This window comes from Gymnodraco acuticeps, unplaced genomic scaffold (assembly GCF_902827175.1).
Source record: "Gymnodraco acuticeps unplaced genomic scaffold, fGymAcu1.1, whole genome shotgun sequence".
NCBI classification, from domain to species: Eukaryota; Metazoa; Chordata; class Actinopteri; order Perciformes; family Bathydraconidae; genus Gymnodraco; species Gymnodraco acuticeps.
In genome coordinates, this window is record NW_022990940.1 from 634,316 (window position 1) to 653,959 (window position 19,644).

Below are 19,644 nucleotides of genomic sequence, written 5' to 3' on the forward strand. Positions count from 1 at the left end.
AGTTGAACATTGTTCAACTTTGGAATCCTGAACATCCTGGAAATCCTGGAAATCTTCGCCTCGCCCCCCCACAATGCAATTCGGAGACAAGCGAGGGAAAGTGACGTCATCCCCATTCAAAGTCAATGGGCGGAGACGCGCTGGAAGCGGTGGACAAATCGCCAAAAGCTGCTGTGTGGACGGGCCGCGACACTATAGGTTTATGTTATTGCCATTAGTTTTAAGTATCTGAAATGTAACTCCAAAGCGGTGTTCTTCACTGTGATTGTGGTATGATGTTTGGTTGTGAATACTACCATGAGCCTCAGCTGCTGCTGCTTTAAAGAAGAAGCCAATCAGGGGAGTGAATTAGAGCTGTAGCTAATTCAAAACGCAACGCAACCGGGACAAAACACATTTGCCAAATGTATCTAAAGTTAACCCAGTAATTGGACTGATTTATAGAGCTGAATGTTTAATCAGGTTTCTTTTGTATTCTTGGACTTTAGCTCACCATGGTGGTGTTTGGAAGATAAATGTAAGCTAGTGATTGTATGTTTCTTATCAATATGTGTCTTTCTCACAGTTTACCTTTCTCCATACATCGATTTTGAAAATGTACTCGCATCAAAGATCCAAAATATTTTATTCCCTTTTTCTCTCTAGTGTGTGTTCCTGTAATATCTGCTGTGTACTCCACTTGTCCACCGGGATTTGGAAAAACAACACCCACACTAGCATTTATTTGTTTTCCCTACCTCACACCAACTGATTTCAACAATACATTAATTATCTAACCGATCACCATGGGCATATTCAGTAGAAATGGATTCTTACTGATACTATGAAATAAACCTTAATTACAGTTCCCTACTCATGAAGCAGCTGATTCATTTATTCACATCCTAGTGTCCTAAATTGTTCAAGCAGTAGGTGATTGTTTAGATTTACACACCACATTACACCGACACACACAATCATAATCTAGGACACACATTCTCATTCCCTTCGATCGCTTTGTCAATTACACAGAGGAAGTCAGGGAGGATGAAAATGAAGGGAGTCAACAATGCATGGAACATCGATGTGTCCAACCACCACTGTCGGTTTAAGTGGAATTGACTTCTGCTCATTTCCCAAATTACGCATATCTGACTGGCCCACCGCTGCAGGGGCTACAGGAAGCACGGGACAGACAGGGAGTCTCTCTCATGCGCTTGCTCTCCATTTCTCTGCAGGGAATCAATGATGTCTGCTAAATTATTGGGTGAATTTAATCAGCGGCACAGCAGTACTTACTGCCTTGTGACCCAGTAGCTGTCAGGAAGTCATTCGGTTTCCAACAGTTAGTGTTCGAATATCACGGCGATAATTAAGAGAACAACTATGTAATTGTTCCAGAGGTGTAAATGTAACAGAGGAACTACTTCTGCATTCAGTGCTCAACTGTTCACCTACAGGTATCTGACAGCTGCTCAAAGTATTATTATTTGTTGTGCTACAAGTGTTACAAATCCCCGTGACCCAGATGACAGTGTACTGATAAATGATAGATAATGTCTGGATTAGTGTCTCAAACAGTTAATTACAATTCTAGCCTGCTGAACTTTGGTCTTTTGTGTAGTAGTGTATAATCAGGAATAAACTGCTTCTTCTCATGCATTATATTCCTCCTTGCTAGATTTGTTATCATTTTAAATGTATTTACCTTTCACTATGTAAAGACAAGACTAAGAATATTAGTAGTTTATAGATATTTTGAAGGTAATAGGGAATCGTACTGTAGTTACCCTTAAAAATTGTTATCTTGAAACCCCACAAATGTTTGAAAAGCAATTTCCTATTCGTCTCCACTGTAACTGCGTTTATCTTTTGTACACTAATTAATTTAAGCCACATGCAGACATTTGTGGGTGATAATTGCATTACAGATACAAAGTCAAAGCAGATAAATAATAAAAAGTGCCTCACAAAGCTACTGTCTTCTTATTTCATCCCAACTTACGCCAGCGGGAAGCGTTCAATAATTTTGTTATGATGATTTTTTATCCATTTTGTGAACGGAAAATTATCAACACTCAGTCAAATCTGAAGAGGGACATTTATCCACGGAAAATTGCTCTAAGCTGAGAGCTTAAGACCAACCCGATTTCAAGCCTTGCTTTTTATCATTAGATATTGTATTAACCCTAAAGAAAGAGTTTAACGTTTTGGAAAACACAACAACATGCAGGCTGTTATAGTGTAGCATGAAGCCTGCAGCCAAGGTAACGCAGCTAGCCTTGCTCTTTTCGAAGTTCAAAAATCCACCTCTAAGCACTTCTAAAGGCTCACAAATTCATAAATAACATGTATGCATGTATATATAATGCATGTTTTTATTCTATCTGTAAACTTTCCAATACTCCGGCAATTGATCACGAAACTAGAATGTGCTGGATGCTAAAATGGGGTTTGCTGAAATGCATTTTTGTAAAGCTCCCCATTCAAATTGCAACATTAAAAATGTCCAGATAAATATAGAACAATCAATGATAAATAATTTAAGCAACGATTAATTGATTAAGCATAATCAAAGCCTTGCAAAGAATGTAATACTGCATCCAAATCATGTATCATGCTTACAATGTTCCATAACCCTCAGGCTACCTTAATGGATTTCAGACGGTTACTCTGCCCCTGTCATATGAAAGTAGGTTGAAAAATATGTCATCACTCTCCAATGGGATGGATATTGATTGGGAGGGATCAATGAAAAGTTTGCAGAGTGTGGGTAATATCATCTGGGTTTGGGGCTGAAACCAAACAACAAACAGAAAACAGAGACTTTTTGTGTGTACTGAGATGCTGCATTGATTTATGCATGTCACTGCAGATTAAACGTTGTAGAATGAGAAATGATCTGATCTAAAAAAGAAAATACAGCCTAGTATTTGTAGAAGCCTTCACTGAAGCATAAGCAGCTCTAGAATCAGAAACATGGTCAATCTTTTTGTGTCTATAATTCACTTGCCATGGCTGTGTCAACTAGGGTGGAGTTTCTTACCATTTAAAAAACAATAAACTACACAGTTGACAGCATTCATGAGAAAAGGGATACAAGTTTCTAATAGCTAATGACATTCCTAGTTTTCTATCTATTTCAAATCACAACAAAACAATTACATAGGAAATAAATGCCATATTAAAGTAAAGCAGTTTTGAGTAAAAGGAAATATGTTAGTTACTTGAACAGTAGTCAGTCACTGAACATACAACCTCCATTATAACAGGACAAAGCACACGGTTTAAAAGCCAACCCCCAGCCAGTGCTGCATAATCTGACAATTGTTCCCTCAGCTGGCTCCCTTTCCCCTTTCCATGGCATGAGTATGAGGTTCTTTTAGAAATGCCTGCTTCATGTCTGTTGGTTTTAAGGTCATTTCTGATGTTAACAGTGCAGCCACTAATGACGAAAAAGGTGGGTTTGTAACATTTCTACAACCTTTTAGAAAAGGTGAAATTGACATTGAGTTTGGGTTGTTTAATTGTAAAAAGGCTGATATATTCATTGAATTATATGCATATGACCTATAGCCTTAATCCACATTCAGTGTTGCTCAGTCAAGCCTATTGTTATCTCATGCAAAACTTCCCGTAACACCTAGGTCATGCATATTAAGGGAAAATCGAATCTATCAGAAATGCATATTCTATGGAATTATGCAAATGGGACAACTGGAGCAGTTATAATTGCTCAGCGTGTGCTAAGAATGAGAATGGCTTTTCGTATGAGCTAAGGACAAATTAACTTAACGACACCATTCTGGTAAATGGCAGACAGATGGAAAGTTCACGGAGCCAAAACGCTTTCTTAGTTCTTAATCACATGTGCAATTAACTGGCGTATGAAGGTGCTGGTTTGATTGGCTTGTTGTAGCCGTTATTCATATAAAGTGATTTTTTAAAAGTGAAATGAGTCTATATCCTGGAGCGAGCGACAGGTACAGAGAGATAGTCCTCTTTTATCACCAAAATGAGCCCAGAAACAGTTGACAGCCGGGGGGGGAAATGACCCAACGTGCACTGTGACACTAAGTTAAAGTTGGAAACAGGACTGTACATGAGATGAGGTTATAAAATCCACACAATGTGTTTATAAAGCTGCCTGTAGCTTTTAATATTCATAGTTTGACACAAGGTCAATGGTGGAATTACGATGTAGTGCAGAAAGTCTGAAACAATGTCTGTAATCTGTCAGCTTCCACATATCACAGTCAGGTAGGCTGGAAACTGTAAAAACTTTGGCAGGCTGCCCAGATATGTTATTATCAGCAAAAGCAAATTTGCCTTGTAGCTTTTTTATTTATTTATCGGGATCGATTAACTATAGTGGCCTGTGGCGGCTGGAGAAGGTTCATTCTCGTTTTTAAGAGATCTTGTAAGCCATTGTTTTTCTGGCTAATTTTTCAAATGCATTAAAAGTTAAAGCTAAATAGACAACTAGCTGGACACCATGATTAAGTTGTACTCCTGTCCTGACAATTTCTTAATGCACCAACAGCCCCATCTCTGAATAACCCCCTTGATCAGCTACCCTCTCAAATAAAATCTAATTGTGGGAGATACTACATTTCCTTAAACCACACCTCATCCGGCCGATGCACTGAACCGATGTGAAGGACACAACAAACTACTGTAGCGATCCAAAAGAACAGGGGTCAAACTCTAGCTAATGTTATTTCCTTTCACCTGGTAACTCCCAACACAAGAGTTACTGTGTGTTTGTACCTTTGAGTTGAGACTTCAAAGCCAAGAAATTCAAGTCTCAACCTCCGTGTCTGGTAAAATCCCAGAAAAGCTTTTAATTTGTTCGCTTACTTTAGGTCTTGAGATGGACTTTAATAAATTAAAAACAGCTTTGACCGCAAGGCTTACTGCACTTCAATGTTCTCCTCTTTTTAACTCCATGCTTACTTTGGATGAAGCTGCATCATTCAAACTTCAACAAGACATCTTTGCTCTCAATTAGTTTAGATCACTGATACGATACGATATACTTTATTGTCCCCGTAAGGAAATTTGTTCTGGACTCCGTCCTGCAGTTCCGCATACATGTACATATACAAACATAGTGGACATTAAGAGACATACACATATCATCAGTCATACACCGTTTAAACAAACACAATACACAGACGCACATACTGACAATGGCGACCTATTGCACTACCCTCATGGCCAACATTTAAAAAGTACATTTCATTACATTTGACTACATTTCATTTCATGTGAATGTTAAGAAGCTTAATCGACATAGGTAGGAATGAGTGCTTATAGCGGTTCATCCTGCTCTTGGGAACCCTACATTTTCTACCAGAAGGTAGGAGCTGGAATTCTGGGTGGAGTATGTGGGTGGGATCAGACACAATTTTGTTTGCCTGTCTGATAATGGACTGCTCGTATATGTTTTGGAGAGATGGGTGTTTTTTAACCCCCATAATTTTCATAGCAGTCTGTACCAGGCGAGCGATCTGTGACTTTGACTGCACTGTCAAGTCACCAGGCAGTGATACCATACCTCATGATGCTCTCCAACACTGCATGATAGAACAGTAACATGAACTTCTGGTCGACTCCGAAATCCCGGAGTCGACGCAGAAAGTACAATCGCTGTTGAAGTCTAGAGCACAGACCTTGAACATGCGCCTTCCAGCTGAGTGTATTATCTAGATCAGGGGTCGGCAACAGGCGGACCGCGGTCCGGACCCGGACCCAGACCTATACGGACCCGGAGCTATAATCAATACATTAATAGGGGATTTTTCGGCGCCTCCCGCTTTTTTAATGCTGATTTGGGTGACTTGCGTAATTCGTGGAGAACCGAAGAGTTTTCGTTTTGGGGGTGGGGGGGAGGGAGTCGGACTGACGGACAACTTCTCACTTCAAAAAAGAAGAAGAAATCTAGACCGCAAAAATAATTAAACAAGCGAGTACCTGTTTTTCCTGGCCAAGGACAGGTTCCTTGAACACAACACGAGCGTAACGTGTCTTCACGTGGTATATGTCTCGTCTGAAAGGAGTGCTGAGCACCGGAACGCCGCTCCATCCCTTAACATATTGCAATACCCATAAGGAGCTGTACACATGCCGCAGTGTTTGCGTGGCTGTGTCTTTAGTTGTAAGTGACGATCTGTTGTTATTAGCATCTGGTTAGCTAGCTATGCTAACGAATTTAAAGAGCTTTTCTACAACCAGGTGGAAGAGAGCTCTCTCCTGAGAGGCTCAAATAACCTCAGCTCAGTGAGGTTAAGGCACACCTTGATATGATCATTATAGTTATTAATGAGACTAAATGAAAAACAGGTATAAAATACTATATGACAGTAACAAAAAAGTTGTTAAAAATAACAAGAATAGAGTTTAAAAGGGGAGTGATTTGTAAAATATCCAAAAAGAAAAATATGCTTACAGTTCTGTTTCATATGGGTGTTGTGAGATGTATCCATAGATCTCTTAATATTGCTCTCAAAGTGCACCAGATTGATGCTTTTAACTTCAATATTTAAAAAAACATCTTCCCGGGGGAGCATGCCCCCGGACCCCCCTAGAGGAGGTTAGGTCCCCCCCCCCACTTAAATCATGTTCACATGGATAGGATACTAAACACATTTGCACACATCTTGTGTCCATATATTTCTGTTTTGGTAGTCATGCCACACCGTGCACATGCATGCATACGTGAGTCATGGTGAGATATCTGGATTAAGAGATTGCTTTTTCTTTGCACAGCATGAAAGAAAGGTGAAATGAATGGGCTGTGGTTTTAGTTTTTTTAAGCAAAGGTTGAGCTCAATCATTTGTACGACCCTCGGAGGATGTTGTAAAAATTGAAAGGAAAAAGGTTCCCCACCCCTGCTGTAAATAATAATAAAAGCCCTTGATTTTTAACTTAACATCTCTGTCTCCTATTGATCAGAGTATATTATAAAGAATAGCAGTTAATTGAAGCATTATAGCACAGGCCTTTGTCAGATGGTATTACGCTGTTTTTTTCCTGCTTCGAATAGTTCTCTCTTTTTTCACCATACCTGTGTTTGCATCACTGTAACCTGCATGTGTATGAGAATGGCCCTGACACCATTTCAGCCCAGATTTACAAACTCCTGGCAGGACAAGCTCCAGCTCAATTCTCGTACTGAATAAAACAAAGTGAGTGAGGGACTGCAATATAAGAAGGAAAGAAAGAGAAACTTTAAAACTGTTCAATTGTTATGATGAGTAAAGACTGATATTGTTCTATAATCGTCTGTTAAGTCATGATGTGAAACGGTTAACAAAGAAGAAGAGAAACTCAAGCTGCTGCTAAACTTTATTTTATTTATCTAAAATTAAGCACTTTTAAGATGCACATATTTTGAAAAGCTATTTTATTTATTTTCTCTATTTTATTTGTAAATGCAGCCTGAGAGGAACATTACACATATCCACAGTATTTAAGTAATGTTAATTGACAATACATATTGTTGTTTTTGAATTGTACTTTCTTTATTTGATTGGCAGTCAGTTGTTGATTACATGCAGATGTTGATAAAGCTACAGGTCACTTTAATATATATATATATATCATACTAATTCATGAAGCAAGTTAGACATTTTGATGTTCCGGACCTTTGCATGGGGACATTTTCTCTAACTGGACCTCGTTGAATTTTAGTTGAAGACCCCTGATCTAGATGGACACCAAGGTACTTATAGGAGCTGACCTGAGTTATGGGTTCATTGTGGATAACCACCGGCCTAAGGTCATCCACTGCCTTTGGGTCCCACACCATCTCCTCAGTCTTCTTCACATTCAGCACTAGATGGTTAAAATCACACCACTGCACAAATCTCTCCATTAAGCCAAGGATGGCTGTATCATCTGAGAATTTGATGATATAATTCTCCGGGTGGATTCTCGTACAGTCGTTTGTGTACAGTGCGAAGAGGACCGGGGAGCTCACACAACCCTGGGGGGCTCCTGTACTGATGGTCCGGGGCTCTGAGAGGGCATTGTTGACCCTGACATGCTGAGTGCGATTGGTTAAAAACGAAAAATACCATTTCAAGATAAAAGGATTTATACTGATCTTTATCAGTTTTTGAAGCAAGATGTGAGGCTGCAGTGTGTTAAAAGCCGAGCTGATGGTCCAATTAGAGTAGTAAGTACTCAACTACTATTTTAGCTTGGTGCCATTTGTCTTTGACTGAGTGAAAAAATGAAAGATGTGTGCAACTCGATTTTGACAGGATTGTGTGAGTAACATTCTGTTTTTAGACTTCTCTGTTTCAGTGTGTGTACTCTGTATAAATGCTCTATAGTTGATCTGACTGAAATTGTGATTTTAAATCTCAAAACCGCTACAGTATCTGTCAGGCAGAAACTTGGGACAAGTAATTTGACTGAAACCTTAAAACTGAACTAACTGACTGCTAGGGTTACCTTTGATTTAAACATTTGTAGAATACTAAGAGCTTTATTGAGTAGGTGTAACTGTATTAAGGGTTAAACTCATAACTTTATAACTTAGGGTTTAATGTAATTGTAAAACCATTGGGCCACTGAAAAGACACAATAACAACTAATTAAAGGGACGTGGCCCCACAGCTGTGAGAACTCAGCAATCAGATGTCCATTTTAGGTAGCACTTTCCTGGAGCGTCAGCATCAGACTGACAAAGACTGACAAAGACAATAGAGTCCTGCTGGAGTCACGAGGGTGGCAAAGAGGAGGCAAATCCTACTTTGATTGAGCTAAGTATCGCTGGTGTTTTATTTTTATTTGGTTGTTTAGCCCCTCATGCTATAATCATGTGTATTTTCTCCATTCCTGTTTATGTGTCTTCTCGCAATTATCACTGGCCCCGTGTATCTCGTAATCGATATAACCGGCCTGCTCTCGTCTATCCCACATGGTCCACTGACATCCAACATCTAGTTTCAGGTGGCCTGTGGAACTGCCAGTCAGCTGTTCCTAAGGCTGACTTCATCTCTGGCTACGCCTCCCTGCAGTCTCTGGATTTCCTTGCTCTCACTGAGACCTGGATTACTCCATCCAACACATCCACCCCAGCAGCTCTCTCCACAGCATATTCCTTCTCCCATACACCCAGACCCACTGGCAGAGGAGGTGGCACTGGTCTCCTGCTCTCTCCCAAATGGAGCTTTTCCCTCTTCAAGCTACCTAACTTCACTCCTTCCACCTTTGAATTCCATGCCGTCACAGTAACCCATCCTATACAATTAACCATTGTTGTTCTCTACCGTCCACCAGGCGCCTTGGGGGACTTCTTGGAGGAATTAGATAATCTCCTCTCACACATCCCTGATACTGGCCCTCCCACTGTACTTCTCGGAGACTTCAACCTCCAGACAGGGAAGATAGACGAACTAACATCTCTGTTAACCGCCTTTGCTTTCTCACTGTCTCCGTCCCCACCAACTCATAAAGCTGGCAATGTCCTTGATCTCATATTCTCAAGGAACTGCACTACTTCTAACCTCTCTGTAAACCCGCTCCACACATCCGATCACTTCTTCATTTCATTCTCTCTACCCCTTTCCAAACATAACGAACTAATCTCTTCTCATCCTGCACCTGTCCGCCGTAACCTTCGTTCCCTCTCCCCCTCTACCTTTGCCTCATCGGTGCTCTCAGCCCTCCCTTCCTCTGACTCGTTCCAACTCCTACCTCCAAACTCTGCTGCAGAAACTCTCCTCTCTACTCTCTCATCCTCTCGGATAGGGCTGCACGATATTGAAAAAAACTGACATCGCGATTTCCCCCCCCCCCCCCCCAGCGGTATATATTGTTGTTTTTTTTAACCTGTTAAGCCCCAAAGTCCCGGCGGGTACTTTACTTTTTTTTTCACGACACTGTGTCTCAGGGGATCTTAATATTTAAGAACCTATTAATGTGTTATACCAGATTAACGGAAATAATCTCAGCTAACTGACGATACAAACCATTTTTACCAAAACACAAGTCTCATAAGAAGCATCTAAATGACCCCTGAGCGAAAAATACTAACGCACTTTGGCACAGAACTCAAGATAAAAGTACCCTTATTACTTATCGTAGCTGCACATACAAGATATCCGATTAAAGCTGAGGTTCCACAGATTATTTAGGTATATAGTATCATCACTGAGTGATCCGAACTCGGACAGGGGAAGCAAACACAGACATCACAACACGTACCTTTGCGTAGCTTCTAGGGGAGATGTATCACCGTAGCTGTCAATCTGATCAAAAGACGTGTTCAATGGCATTAAAACGAGAAAAAACGCGGCTGAATCGGTTAATCCATAGGTTTTTAACTTCTCTGTATAAAAAAATGATTTCATTTATAATCCATAATTCCATTTTTATGTAAAAATCGCAGAGCAAAAGTTAGCTGCTAATGGTAGCCACCAGAGTGGCTGCTGCTTCCGGTCTTGACAATGCGGCAGTCCAGCGCAGTCTAACGGCCCCTACACACGGCGGCTTGCGTTGCCGCTTCAACGCTTCTGCCCATTCACTTTGAATGGGGTGACGTCACGATTCGCCGAACTGCATTGTGGGAGCAAAGCGTAGCTTCTCTTGCGGTGCTCGCTGCAAAAGTAGAGCAATGTTCTACTTTTTCCGCCTCGACGGAGGCGTCAGCCAATCAAATCCCGCGTATGCAAATCTGACATTAAAAGCGCTAGCCAATCAAACCGCGTGTATGTTGGGAGAGCCAGACCGCAGTTATTTCCCATATGTCAAAAAATGGAGGAGAAAATTATCGTGGCGGTACTATATGACCACCAGTCCCTCTTTACATACAGGGATACAAACCGGAGGAGCCAGGCATGGGGGGAGGTGGCAGAGACAGTGGGTGAAACTGGTAGGTTTTCGCCTGTTTGGGGAGTTTATATCCAGTGTACTTCGTTTGAATGGACAGCTAGCAAGCATAGACAGTATATTTAGCCAGCATGGATGTAGCATGAATGCTTTGCTTTGTATGTCCGGGGCGGGACATTCATGTGATTGGTTGTTGGTCGCGTTGTTCGTAAAAAATCCCCAAGCTTCAGACACGCCCACCGCCAAGCGGTAACGCACGCCGCCGTGTGTAGGGGCCGTAACACACACACATTACCAAATAAGGAGTGAGAGTGACACGTAGCCAAAACCGGAAGCTGCATAACTCTGGTGGCTACCATTAGCAGCTAACTGTTGTGCTCCGATTTTTACATAAAAATGGAATTATGGATTATAAACAATTGCTTCAAAGCCACAGATACATTATCAACCTATGGATCAACCGATTCAGCCGCATTTTTTCTCGTTGTAATGCCATTGAACACGTCTTTTGATCAGATTGACAGCTACGGTGAGACGATCTCCCGAAAAAGCTCCGTAAAAGGTACGTGTTGTGATGTCTGTGTTTGCTTCCCCTGTTGCGAGATCGGATCGCTTAGATACTATACTTAAATAATCTGTGGAGTCTCAGCTTTAATCGGATATATTGTATGTGCAGTTTCGATAAGTAATAAGGGTATCTTTATTTTTGAATTATGTGCTAAAGTGCGTTAGCATTTTCAAAAAAAAATGAATAAAACCGCACGTCCCTGCGGTGTGAATATCGCGCATGCGCATATTGCGGTTATCGCCATGACACGGTATATCGTTCAGCCCTACTCTTGGACTCTCTCTGTCCTCTCACATCTCGGCAGGCTCGTCAGTCCCCTCCTGCTCCCTGGCTAAATTACGCACTGCGTGCTAATAGAACCGTCCTTTGGCAGCTGAGCGGAAACGGTGGAAATCCAAACACCATGATAACCTCCTAACCTATCAGGCTCTCCTCTCCTCTTTCTCTGCTTCCATCTCTCAGGCAAAAAGCACTTTCTTTCAAGATAAGATCCAATCTTCATGTTCCAATCCCAAAAAACTATTTTCCATCTCTTGGACCCTCCCAAAGCCCCTTCCCCCTCCTCCCTTCTGTCAAGCGACTTTGTTAACCACTTTGAAAAAAAGGTTGATGATATTCGCTCTTCTTTTTCTGACTCACCTTTACTCACCACTGGGTCACCAGATCCACACACTGACACCCACACACCCACACCCTGACCTCCTTTTCCCCTCTCTCTCCAAGTGAGGTTCTTACCCTCATTACCTCTGCCCGCCCTACCACCTGTCCTCTGGACCCTATCCCTTCAAACCTCCTTCAGACTATCGCTCCTGATATTCTACCGTTTCTTACCCATTTCATCAACACTTCTCTAACTTCTGGTCACTTTCCAAACAGTCTCAAGGAGGCAAGAGTAAACCCTCTCCTAAAGAAACCCACTCTCAACCCGTCTGATGTTATAAACTACAGGCCTGTCTCTCTCCTCCCGTTCCTGTCTAAAACACTTGAACGCGCTGTCGTCGCACGCATCTCTGCTTGTCTAGCTGACATCTCTCAGTGGATGTATGCTCATTACCTCAAGCTCAACCTTGACAAGACTGAACTGCTTTTCCTTCCGGGAAAAGATTGTCCCACTCTTGACCTAACAATCAACATCGGCACCTCTGTTGTTTCCCCGACTCAGACTGCAAGGAATCTGGGTGTGATCCTAGATAACAAACTGTCCTTCACTGCAAACATCGCTGATACACGCTTTACAACATCAGGAGGATACGTCCCCAGCTGACCCAGAAAGCGACGCCGGTTCTGGTCCAGGCTCTCGTCATCTCACGCCTAGACTACTGCAACTCCCTCCTGGCTGGTCTACCTGCATGTTCCATCCGACCTCTGCAGCTCATCCAGAATGCAGCGGCTCGTCTGGTCTTCAACCTTCCTAAATTCTCCCACACCACGCCGCTCCTCCGCTCCCTTCACTGGCTTCCAGTAACTGCTAGAATCCACTTCAAGACAATGGTACTTGCTTACCATGCTGCGAATGGATCTGGCCCTTCCTACATCTAGGACATGGTTAAACTGTACACCCCAGCACGTGCACTCCGCTCTGCATCAACCAAACAGCTCGCTGCACCCTCGCTGCGAAGGGGACCCAAGTTCCCATCAGCAAAAACACGTAGGTTTGCTATCCTGGCTCGAAAATGGTGGAATGAGCTCCCCATTGACATCAGGACAGCAGATAGCTTACACACCTTCCGGCGCAGACTGAAAACTCATCTCTTTCGACTCCACTTCGAGCGATAGAACTATTAACAAAGCACTTATATACTAATAAAGGACTGGCTTATCTAAAGCCAGTTGAGTAGCACTTGAAATGTTTTTGCTCTATAAAACCTGATGTACTTATATGATTCTGTTTTCTTCAAGTTTGTATTTTGTTGGTCGAACGCACTTATTGTAAGTCGCTTTGAATAAAAGCGTCAGCTAAATGTAATGTAATGTAATGAAAGAGAGGACTTGTTTAAATGAATGTAATTGATCTTCTAAGGTTATTTTCAGATACTTCATCAGTTGAGTGTCTTTTGTTAAAGGTTTAAACTACATGTGTTCCAAAAAGCTCAAATATCATGTTTTAAGAGCTTCACAAGCCACACACATCCCATTACTCCAAAAAATACCAACTGCAGGATTATAATTATTTCACCTTTACCTCCATCAATGAGAGTTTGCAATTGGAAACACAAATAAGAAACATTATCAGAACAGCAAACTTCTTCTTCTGTATAATTCATGTATTCAAGGCAATTTTTGGAGGTTTGACTTCTTAAATAAAGTTGAGATAAAGTTAATATTTAGATGAGCATCGATATGATGCAGGGCAGTACAGCTGTAGATAATCCTCGCTCAGCAGGTATCACGCAGCGTCTGCCTCTGACTGCAGCACAGTTGTTGTATAAACAGAGACAGCTCATATTACCCTTCACCTAAAAGGAGTCTCTTGAGCCGACACGTTTGTATATCTGAACATCCTTCACAGGCTGCCTGGGGGGGGGCTCACGCCTGAACTTTAAGCTTTTTATTTCACAGTAGGGGCGAAAAACTAGTATCAAAAGGTCACTTCCTTTTCTGGCAGGAAATACACACAGCACTGTGCACCTATATGATCACACACGTGCATCCATTCAAACCCAGGTACACGCAGGGACCTGCACTGTGCAGTAAATATATTTTAAAGATGTTTCTGCAGAGGAGGTTGAAAGAGATGGAAGACCTTTACAGAATATTTCCCAGCGTGGAAGATGAGAAACATTTTTGAGGGGTTGCTGAAGGAGGGCGGTGTGCAGAGAGAGATTGAGAGCGACAGACGGGGAAGGGGGAAGAACACCAAATGTTAAGTAGCGATTGAAGTGGAAGAATTCCAGTTTGGATTCAAGCTCCTTGGCTAATGAGGATCATTAACATGGCCTGCCCAGATCCTCTAAACGCTGGGAGGACTGGAAGATAAGGGATAAAAATAAAACCTCTCAAGCACATCCCCACAAGATTCATAAGGCGGCCACTTGTAAAAAAAAAAGATAGAGTACATGCTGGCTGCGGAAAGGTATACCACATGCCAAGTATCCTGGGATACTTACCGTACAAGAACACTTGCTTGAACTCTGAACTCTTGAGATCTCAAGCACAGCGACAATAGAAGCAATCTAGATGTGTGATTTAACACATTTAAATAACAAGGTGAATTTATCTCCCCAGTGCAGTGTGATGGGAAGAATCAGAGGCTCGGATCAGTTCAACTATGTCATCACATTTGGAAATTTTCCTTACAGGTACAGGGTGGAAATCAGAAGAAAATGACAGTAAAGTTGTCCTTCCCTTCACATATCCTCCATTATCAAGAGGGCTGTTCACATATTTGATCCTTTGAGCTTTATCATTTCTGCTCTCTCCACTGGCTGTTTACCACACAGTAAAACAAAGCTCCCAAGAGGCTTAAAACAAGCTCCTTTCCTGCTTCTATAATTTCATGATATACAGTAGACATCTGTTTAGAGAACTTGCAACCACTTCTACAGCGTGATCAATTGTTTAGTTAAAACCGACAGCATCAAAACAGTTTGGAAAAACAAATGTCCTTCGTCAGTGGTCCAGAATCGAGACCTGCTTTATGGACATCCTGCCATCGATTCTTGTTTTTTCCTGCTCTCAGCACTGTCACTCTACACCGTTGGGGGGGCTGCGTATGTGAAATGTACAACATCTTGCCCGATCAGGCCTTCCCAACAAGCAAATACTGCAAACTTAGTGTTACATCAGCCCTTCAGTCACGGTGCAACTGCTTTTCTCTTCATCTATTATTTTTTATTAGAGCGCAGAGACACACACTCCGCTGTGTTATACCCAAGGCTGTCAGACAGACACGTGTCTTGATAGGATCCGTATAATTGGACACATTCATCCGTCTTTTGTTAACAAAGTACTTTGTGGTGCAGAGATCAACAGTGAAGAGCTGTGATGGTACTGTTGTCTGGGTTTACCAAAAGAGCCTCAACTTAGATAGTGTTGAATACAAAAAACCTTTTAACAAGAAAACTAAACCCCAATTAGGCTTTAGGAAAATGCTGTTTTTTAAAATGCTGTTGAAACATATCCAGTTTTTAGTATTTCTACATTGCAGTTTTTATACCATTGCAAAATATACCTAAAATAAAAACTAGTGATTTTCCAAACTGATCCGGACTGATCTCATTTTTGTTAGCTTAAAAAATACAGGCAGAAACGTTTTGGCCCCATGGTTGGCAGAATATTCATCACAACTGCAATGAAGCCATTATCTCTCCTTGTTTATTAGCAAGGAGCAGTGGACTGTACTTTCTTTAATCCCAAACAATTCACCAGCTCTTCTCTCTAGCTGATCCCCTCAGTTTTCAGGATGGCTTTCTCCGAATTAAACGTTCATTAAGTTTACATCAATAATTGATGGGTTGTAGTTTTGAATCAGAGCCTTCAATATTCGGATTGATACGCTTGTGGAAAAAAAAGGAGGATAAGGCACATTTAAAAGTAAAAGTATTTAGGGAAATATTGAAATGTTGAAAAGGTATACAATTTTTTTTTAAATGCAATTCATCGGGACATTGCTTGTAACAAGGCTGCCAAAAAACACTGTGATTAGGGTCATTTAGCATTGCTTTTAAATATATTTCCGTACATTTTATCCAATATTTTGCTGAGTTTAACAAAGTTGTAATACATGGATGTGGTAATGCCTCTACATTGTTGGCCACAATGATTCTAGAATGTACATTTGGTACATACAGACATTCCTATATACTATATGCCTGAAAATGTGAATATAAATTATCTAGAGAGTAATCCCAGGAGAAGAATTGAAAGAGAAGGAGAGAAGAAAGCATAGGTACAAAAAGAGAGCTTTAACATAAAGCAGGAAAGAAAGAAGGGTAACAGTTCACACAGTCAGACAGATGCCTGCGTCTGGCTCCTCTGCCTTGGAAATCAGAGCAGTCTAGTTAGGATTTATCACACAGACTGAGATGATCGCACAGGAGGCCGCTGAGGAGGAGCTGCTTGAAAGATGAACCATGAGTGGAAGTACAGGAAAATGCTCCGTTCATTGAACTCTCTCAAACTTTTAAAAATGTGCAAAGCATGTGTAATGTATTAATAGCACAAGTAAATATGACTTTCCCACGAAACAATGATTAGAATTGTTCCATGGTAAGATAACTAAAACTACATCCCTAACCATAAAAGTACTCATCTAAGATTTCAGTCCTTTTACTGCAGTCCCTTATATGCGACTGTTTTTAAATCTGTGCAGTAACTGATGGATGACGCGGCCGCTAATGAGAGCTGGATATGTCCAAATGTAACTGTCTTCCTAACGATAAGTAATGACGGTAGCTTAGCTAACACAATTAACACAGGCGCAGAGCAAAATAAAATTCCCCCAGTATGAGGTATTATGTAAATTATTAATTACCACATAGACTATTGCGATCTTGTTCAAATGCACATTGGCAAAAAAATAAATGTAAGTGATTTGGAAAATGTAGCAAGGAAAATATAGTGAGAATGTGAGGCTGACTCGCAATAAATGAAACTACAAACAATGAGAGTAAACATTAAAATAATTTAGCATTTGTTCTTGTCAGTGAAATGTCACCACTATTTCATTTCCATAAATCTTGGGTACGCAGTAAGATTGTAATACACGTTTCAATTCAGACGCAATTTTCTAAAAAGGACAGGATCTCTCTCTCACAATTTCATACATTAAAAATATAATATCAGAACCACTGTATAGCAATCTGTATTTAATTTGAATTTCAATCACATGAGTTCCGCACAATCTCATTCCACATTCAATGAGGGATGCATGTTTTATGAGCGGCAGTTTTCACAAATTCAGTTACACTTGTGTGAGTTTGGGTGATTCTGCATATAAATGTGTGTGAGAAGGAGAGGCAGAGAGTGAGTAATGAACAGATAAAGAGCCGGCAAGGGCTAAAGACAAAAGACAGAGAGTGTGATGAGTGTGTGATGGGTGTGTGATGGGTGTCTGATGTATCCAGGAAGAGAAGTAGATCGGAGAGAGAAAGTGATCGGCTTAATGACACAGGATCCACATGGCAGAGAGAATCTCTGTGTGTGATATGATGAATCAAAACACTGAAAAACTCAAGCCTCTCCACTCACAGCCGACACACACAAACACTCATAAAAAAACTCTGAGATGAACTGCTCAGATTCTCTGTTTACAAGGTAACTGATTTGGTGGTTTCTCTCTGCCCGTGTTCCACTACTTCTCTGCCTTTTTCCGTCAGTCTGTGGCTCTCAGGATATAATCACCACAGCTTCCAATACGCTGTCGATACGCAGCACTGAAACCCCCCCCAACCTGTTCCCCTGCTGCGACCATGAACAATACGTCTGGCTGACTTTGACAAATTAAACCAACTCGATATATGGAAATAACCTTCACGGGATGACATGGAGGGGGAAAAAGGGAAGGGGGGGGGGGGGTATGGGAAAGGGAGAGGAACAGAAACTGAGAGAGGGATGGAGACACTCACAGATGGATGATGGGATATATCGAGCCTCTGAATTCTAATGGTACAGCATGGGAATACATGGAAATGGCGCACATATAGCACATATAGACCGCTTTCTAAATGTCACCATAGATAATAATTAGTCACTACAGCAACCAAAACACACATAATGAATAGTCTGAGTTGGAAAAGCAGGTAATGGGATTTAATAATTGTCCACATGCATTTTGGGTTGTTTTTTTAACTGGGCAACGATGCAAAAAAAAGGTAGAGTCCTGTATTCATTTAGAAGATAGCAACTGATGGGAGAACACACTTTATCATTTCCCATGCGTATGTTGATCCATTAGATTGCGAAAACCTATACAATAATATTAACGGTCAACTCAGACTTACTGTATGAAAGTACAACCCTGTCATCGTACATGAGTTTGAATGTACAATATTTTTTACCAAATAGTAAAAAAATGACACAATTACAATTTTCTTTACCTTTCACAATCAAACTATATTCTTTTGAAATAAGTTGAACTGTCCTGCTTCTCGAAGGATGCCAAGTGTTTATCCCAAACTTAACAGTAACATTCCCAGAAGAAGGAAAAAGTGTATGTAGATGAATAGCCTTTCATGATAATTTGTCATGCAACTACTTCCAACTAATCAGTTTTAAAGCACGCTTTTGTCACGACTATTAATTGCCCAAGTAATTAGAATTCAGACACATTTCACCCGTGACAATCAGAAAATCCTCACTCACACGCACTTTAACTACAAAAGCATCCACACATGGTGCAAATAAACACACAACCCAGCGGGAAGAGGTCGTTAAGCAGCTATTGTTGTGTTGCTCTCTGCTCAGCATGATAACAGTTTGATTGATACTGAGGTTCCCCAGCTAATCACCTGGCTACCACTTTAAATGTGCACCGTCTTGCAACTGATGCCACAACTGAAACAGCAAAAAAGACACTTAGCACTAACACAAAGGCAAATAAACATACAACAGTGAAGATACAGGACTACGCACATACATACAATCTCGTCAGAAGCTGAAAGCAACTGCCCAACATTCGTCTCCGTTCCTCACAAGAACAAGTTAACTCACCTGCTCCGAGTGACCAGCTGAAAGCTTTCAAATTGGGCTTGGGTAATCTTCCTCCCTCTCGGTCTCTTCACTCTCTCGGTCCCTTTGGCACCTCTCTCTCTCACTGTGTGGCAGTACACGGACGTCCTACGGGCCACTCACCCTTCCTGTGTGGCTTGGCGTGAGTGCATTGATCTCTCAGCCAAGTGGTACGTTGTCCTGCTGTTTCCACAAGACTCAGATGTGCTCTCTCCTCTCCGCTCACTCTGCCTCGCACAGCTGCAGAGGGAAATATGAGGACGGGCAACGTGGTTGGGTGCTGCTCCACTCTCCCTCTCTCTCCTCTCTCTCCTCTCTCTCCTCTCTCTCTTTAGTGAGCTGGGATGCTCTCGCTCTCTCTGTGAGGTTGTCAGCTGGTACGATGCTCACTCCTACTATCTCTTCACTGCCACTCTGTCTTGCTGTACTCAACTGCATGCTATCTCACCATCTCTTTTTTGCGGTTCCTCCATTGATTGTTCTGTCTTTTCTCTCTCTCTCTCTCTCTCTCCTTATTGATCTATGTATTTGTGTATTTGCTTGTGCAGCCTCTAGTGGCTGCTTTCTCTTCATGCTGCTCACA

The 19,644-nt window shown here is 41.5% G+C and overlaps 1 protein-coding gene across 2 annotated transcripts in view; it reads right to left on the bottom strand.

The window, feature by feature from the left end:
- Positions 1-19,373, bottom strand: part of tnr (tenascin R (restrictin, janusin)) — a 224,754-nt gene extending 205,381 nt beyond the window's left edge. For both annotated transcript variants that reach the window (XM_034234509.1, XM_034234508.1), the window contains exon 1: positions 19,044-19,373. The gene's annotated coding sequence lies outside the window, so the exon portion shown is untranslated. The remainder of the gene's footprint in view (positions 1-19,043) is intronic.
- Between the last annotated feature and the right edge of the window lie 271 nt (positions 19,374-19,644).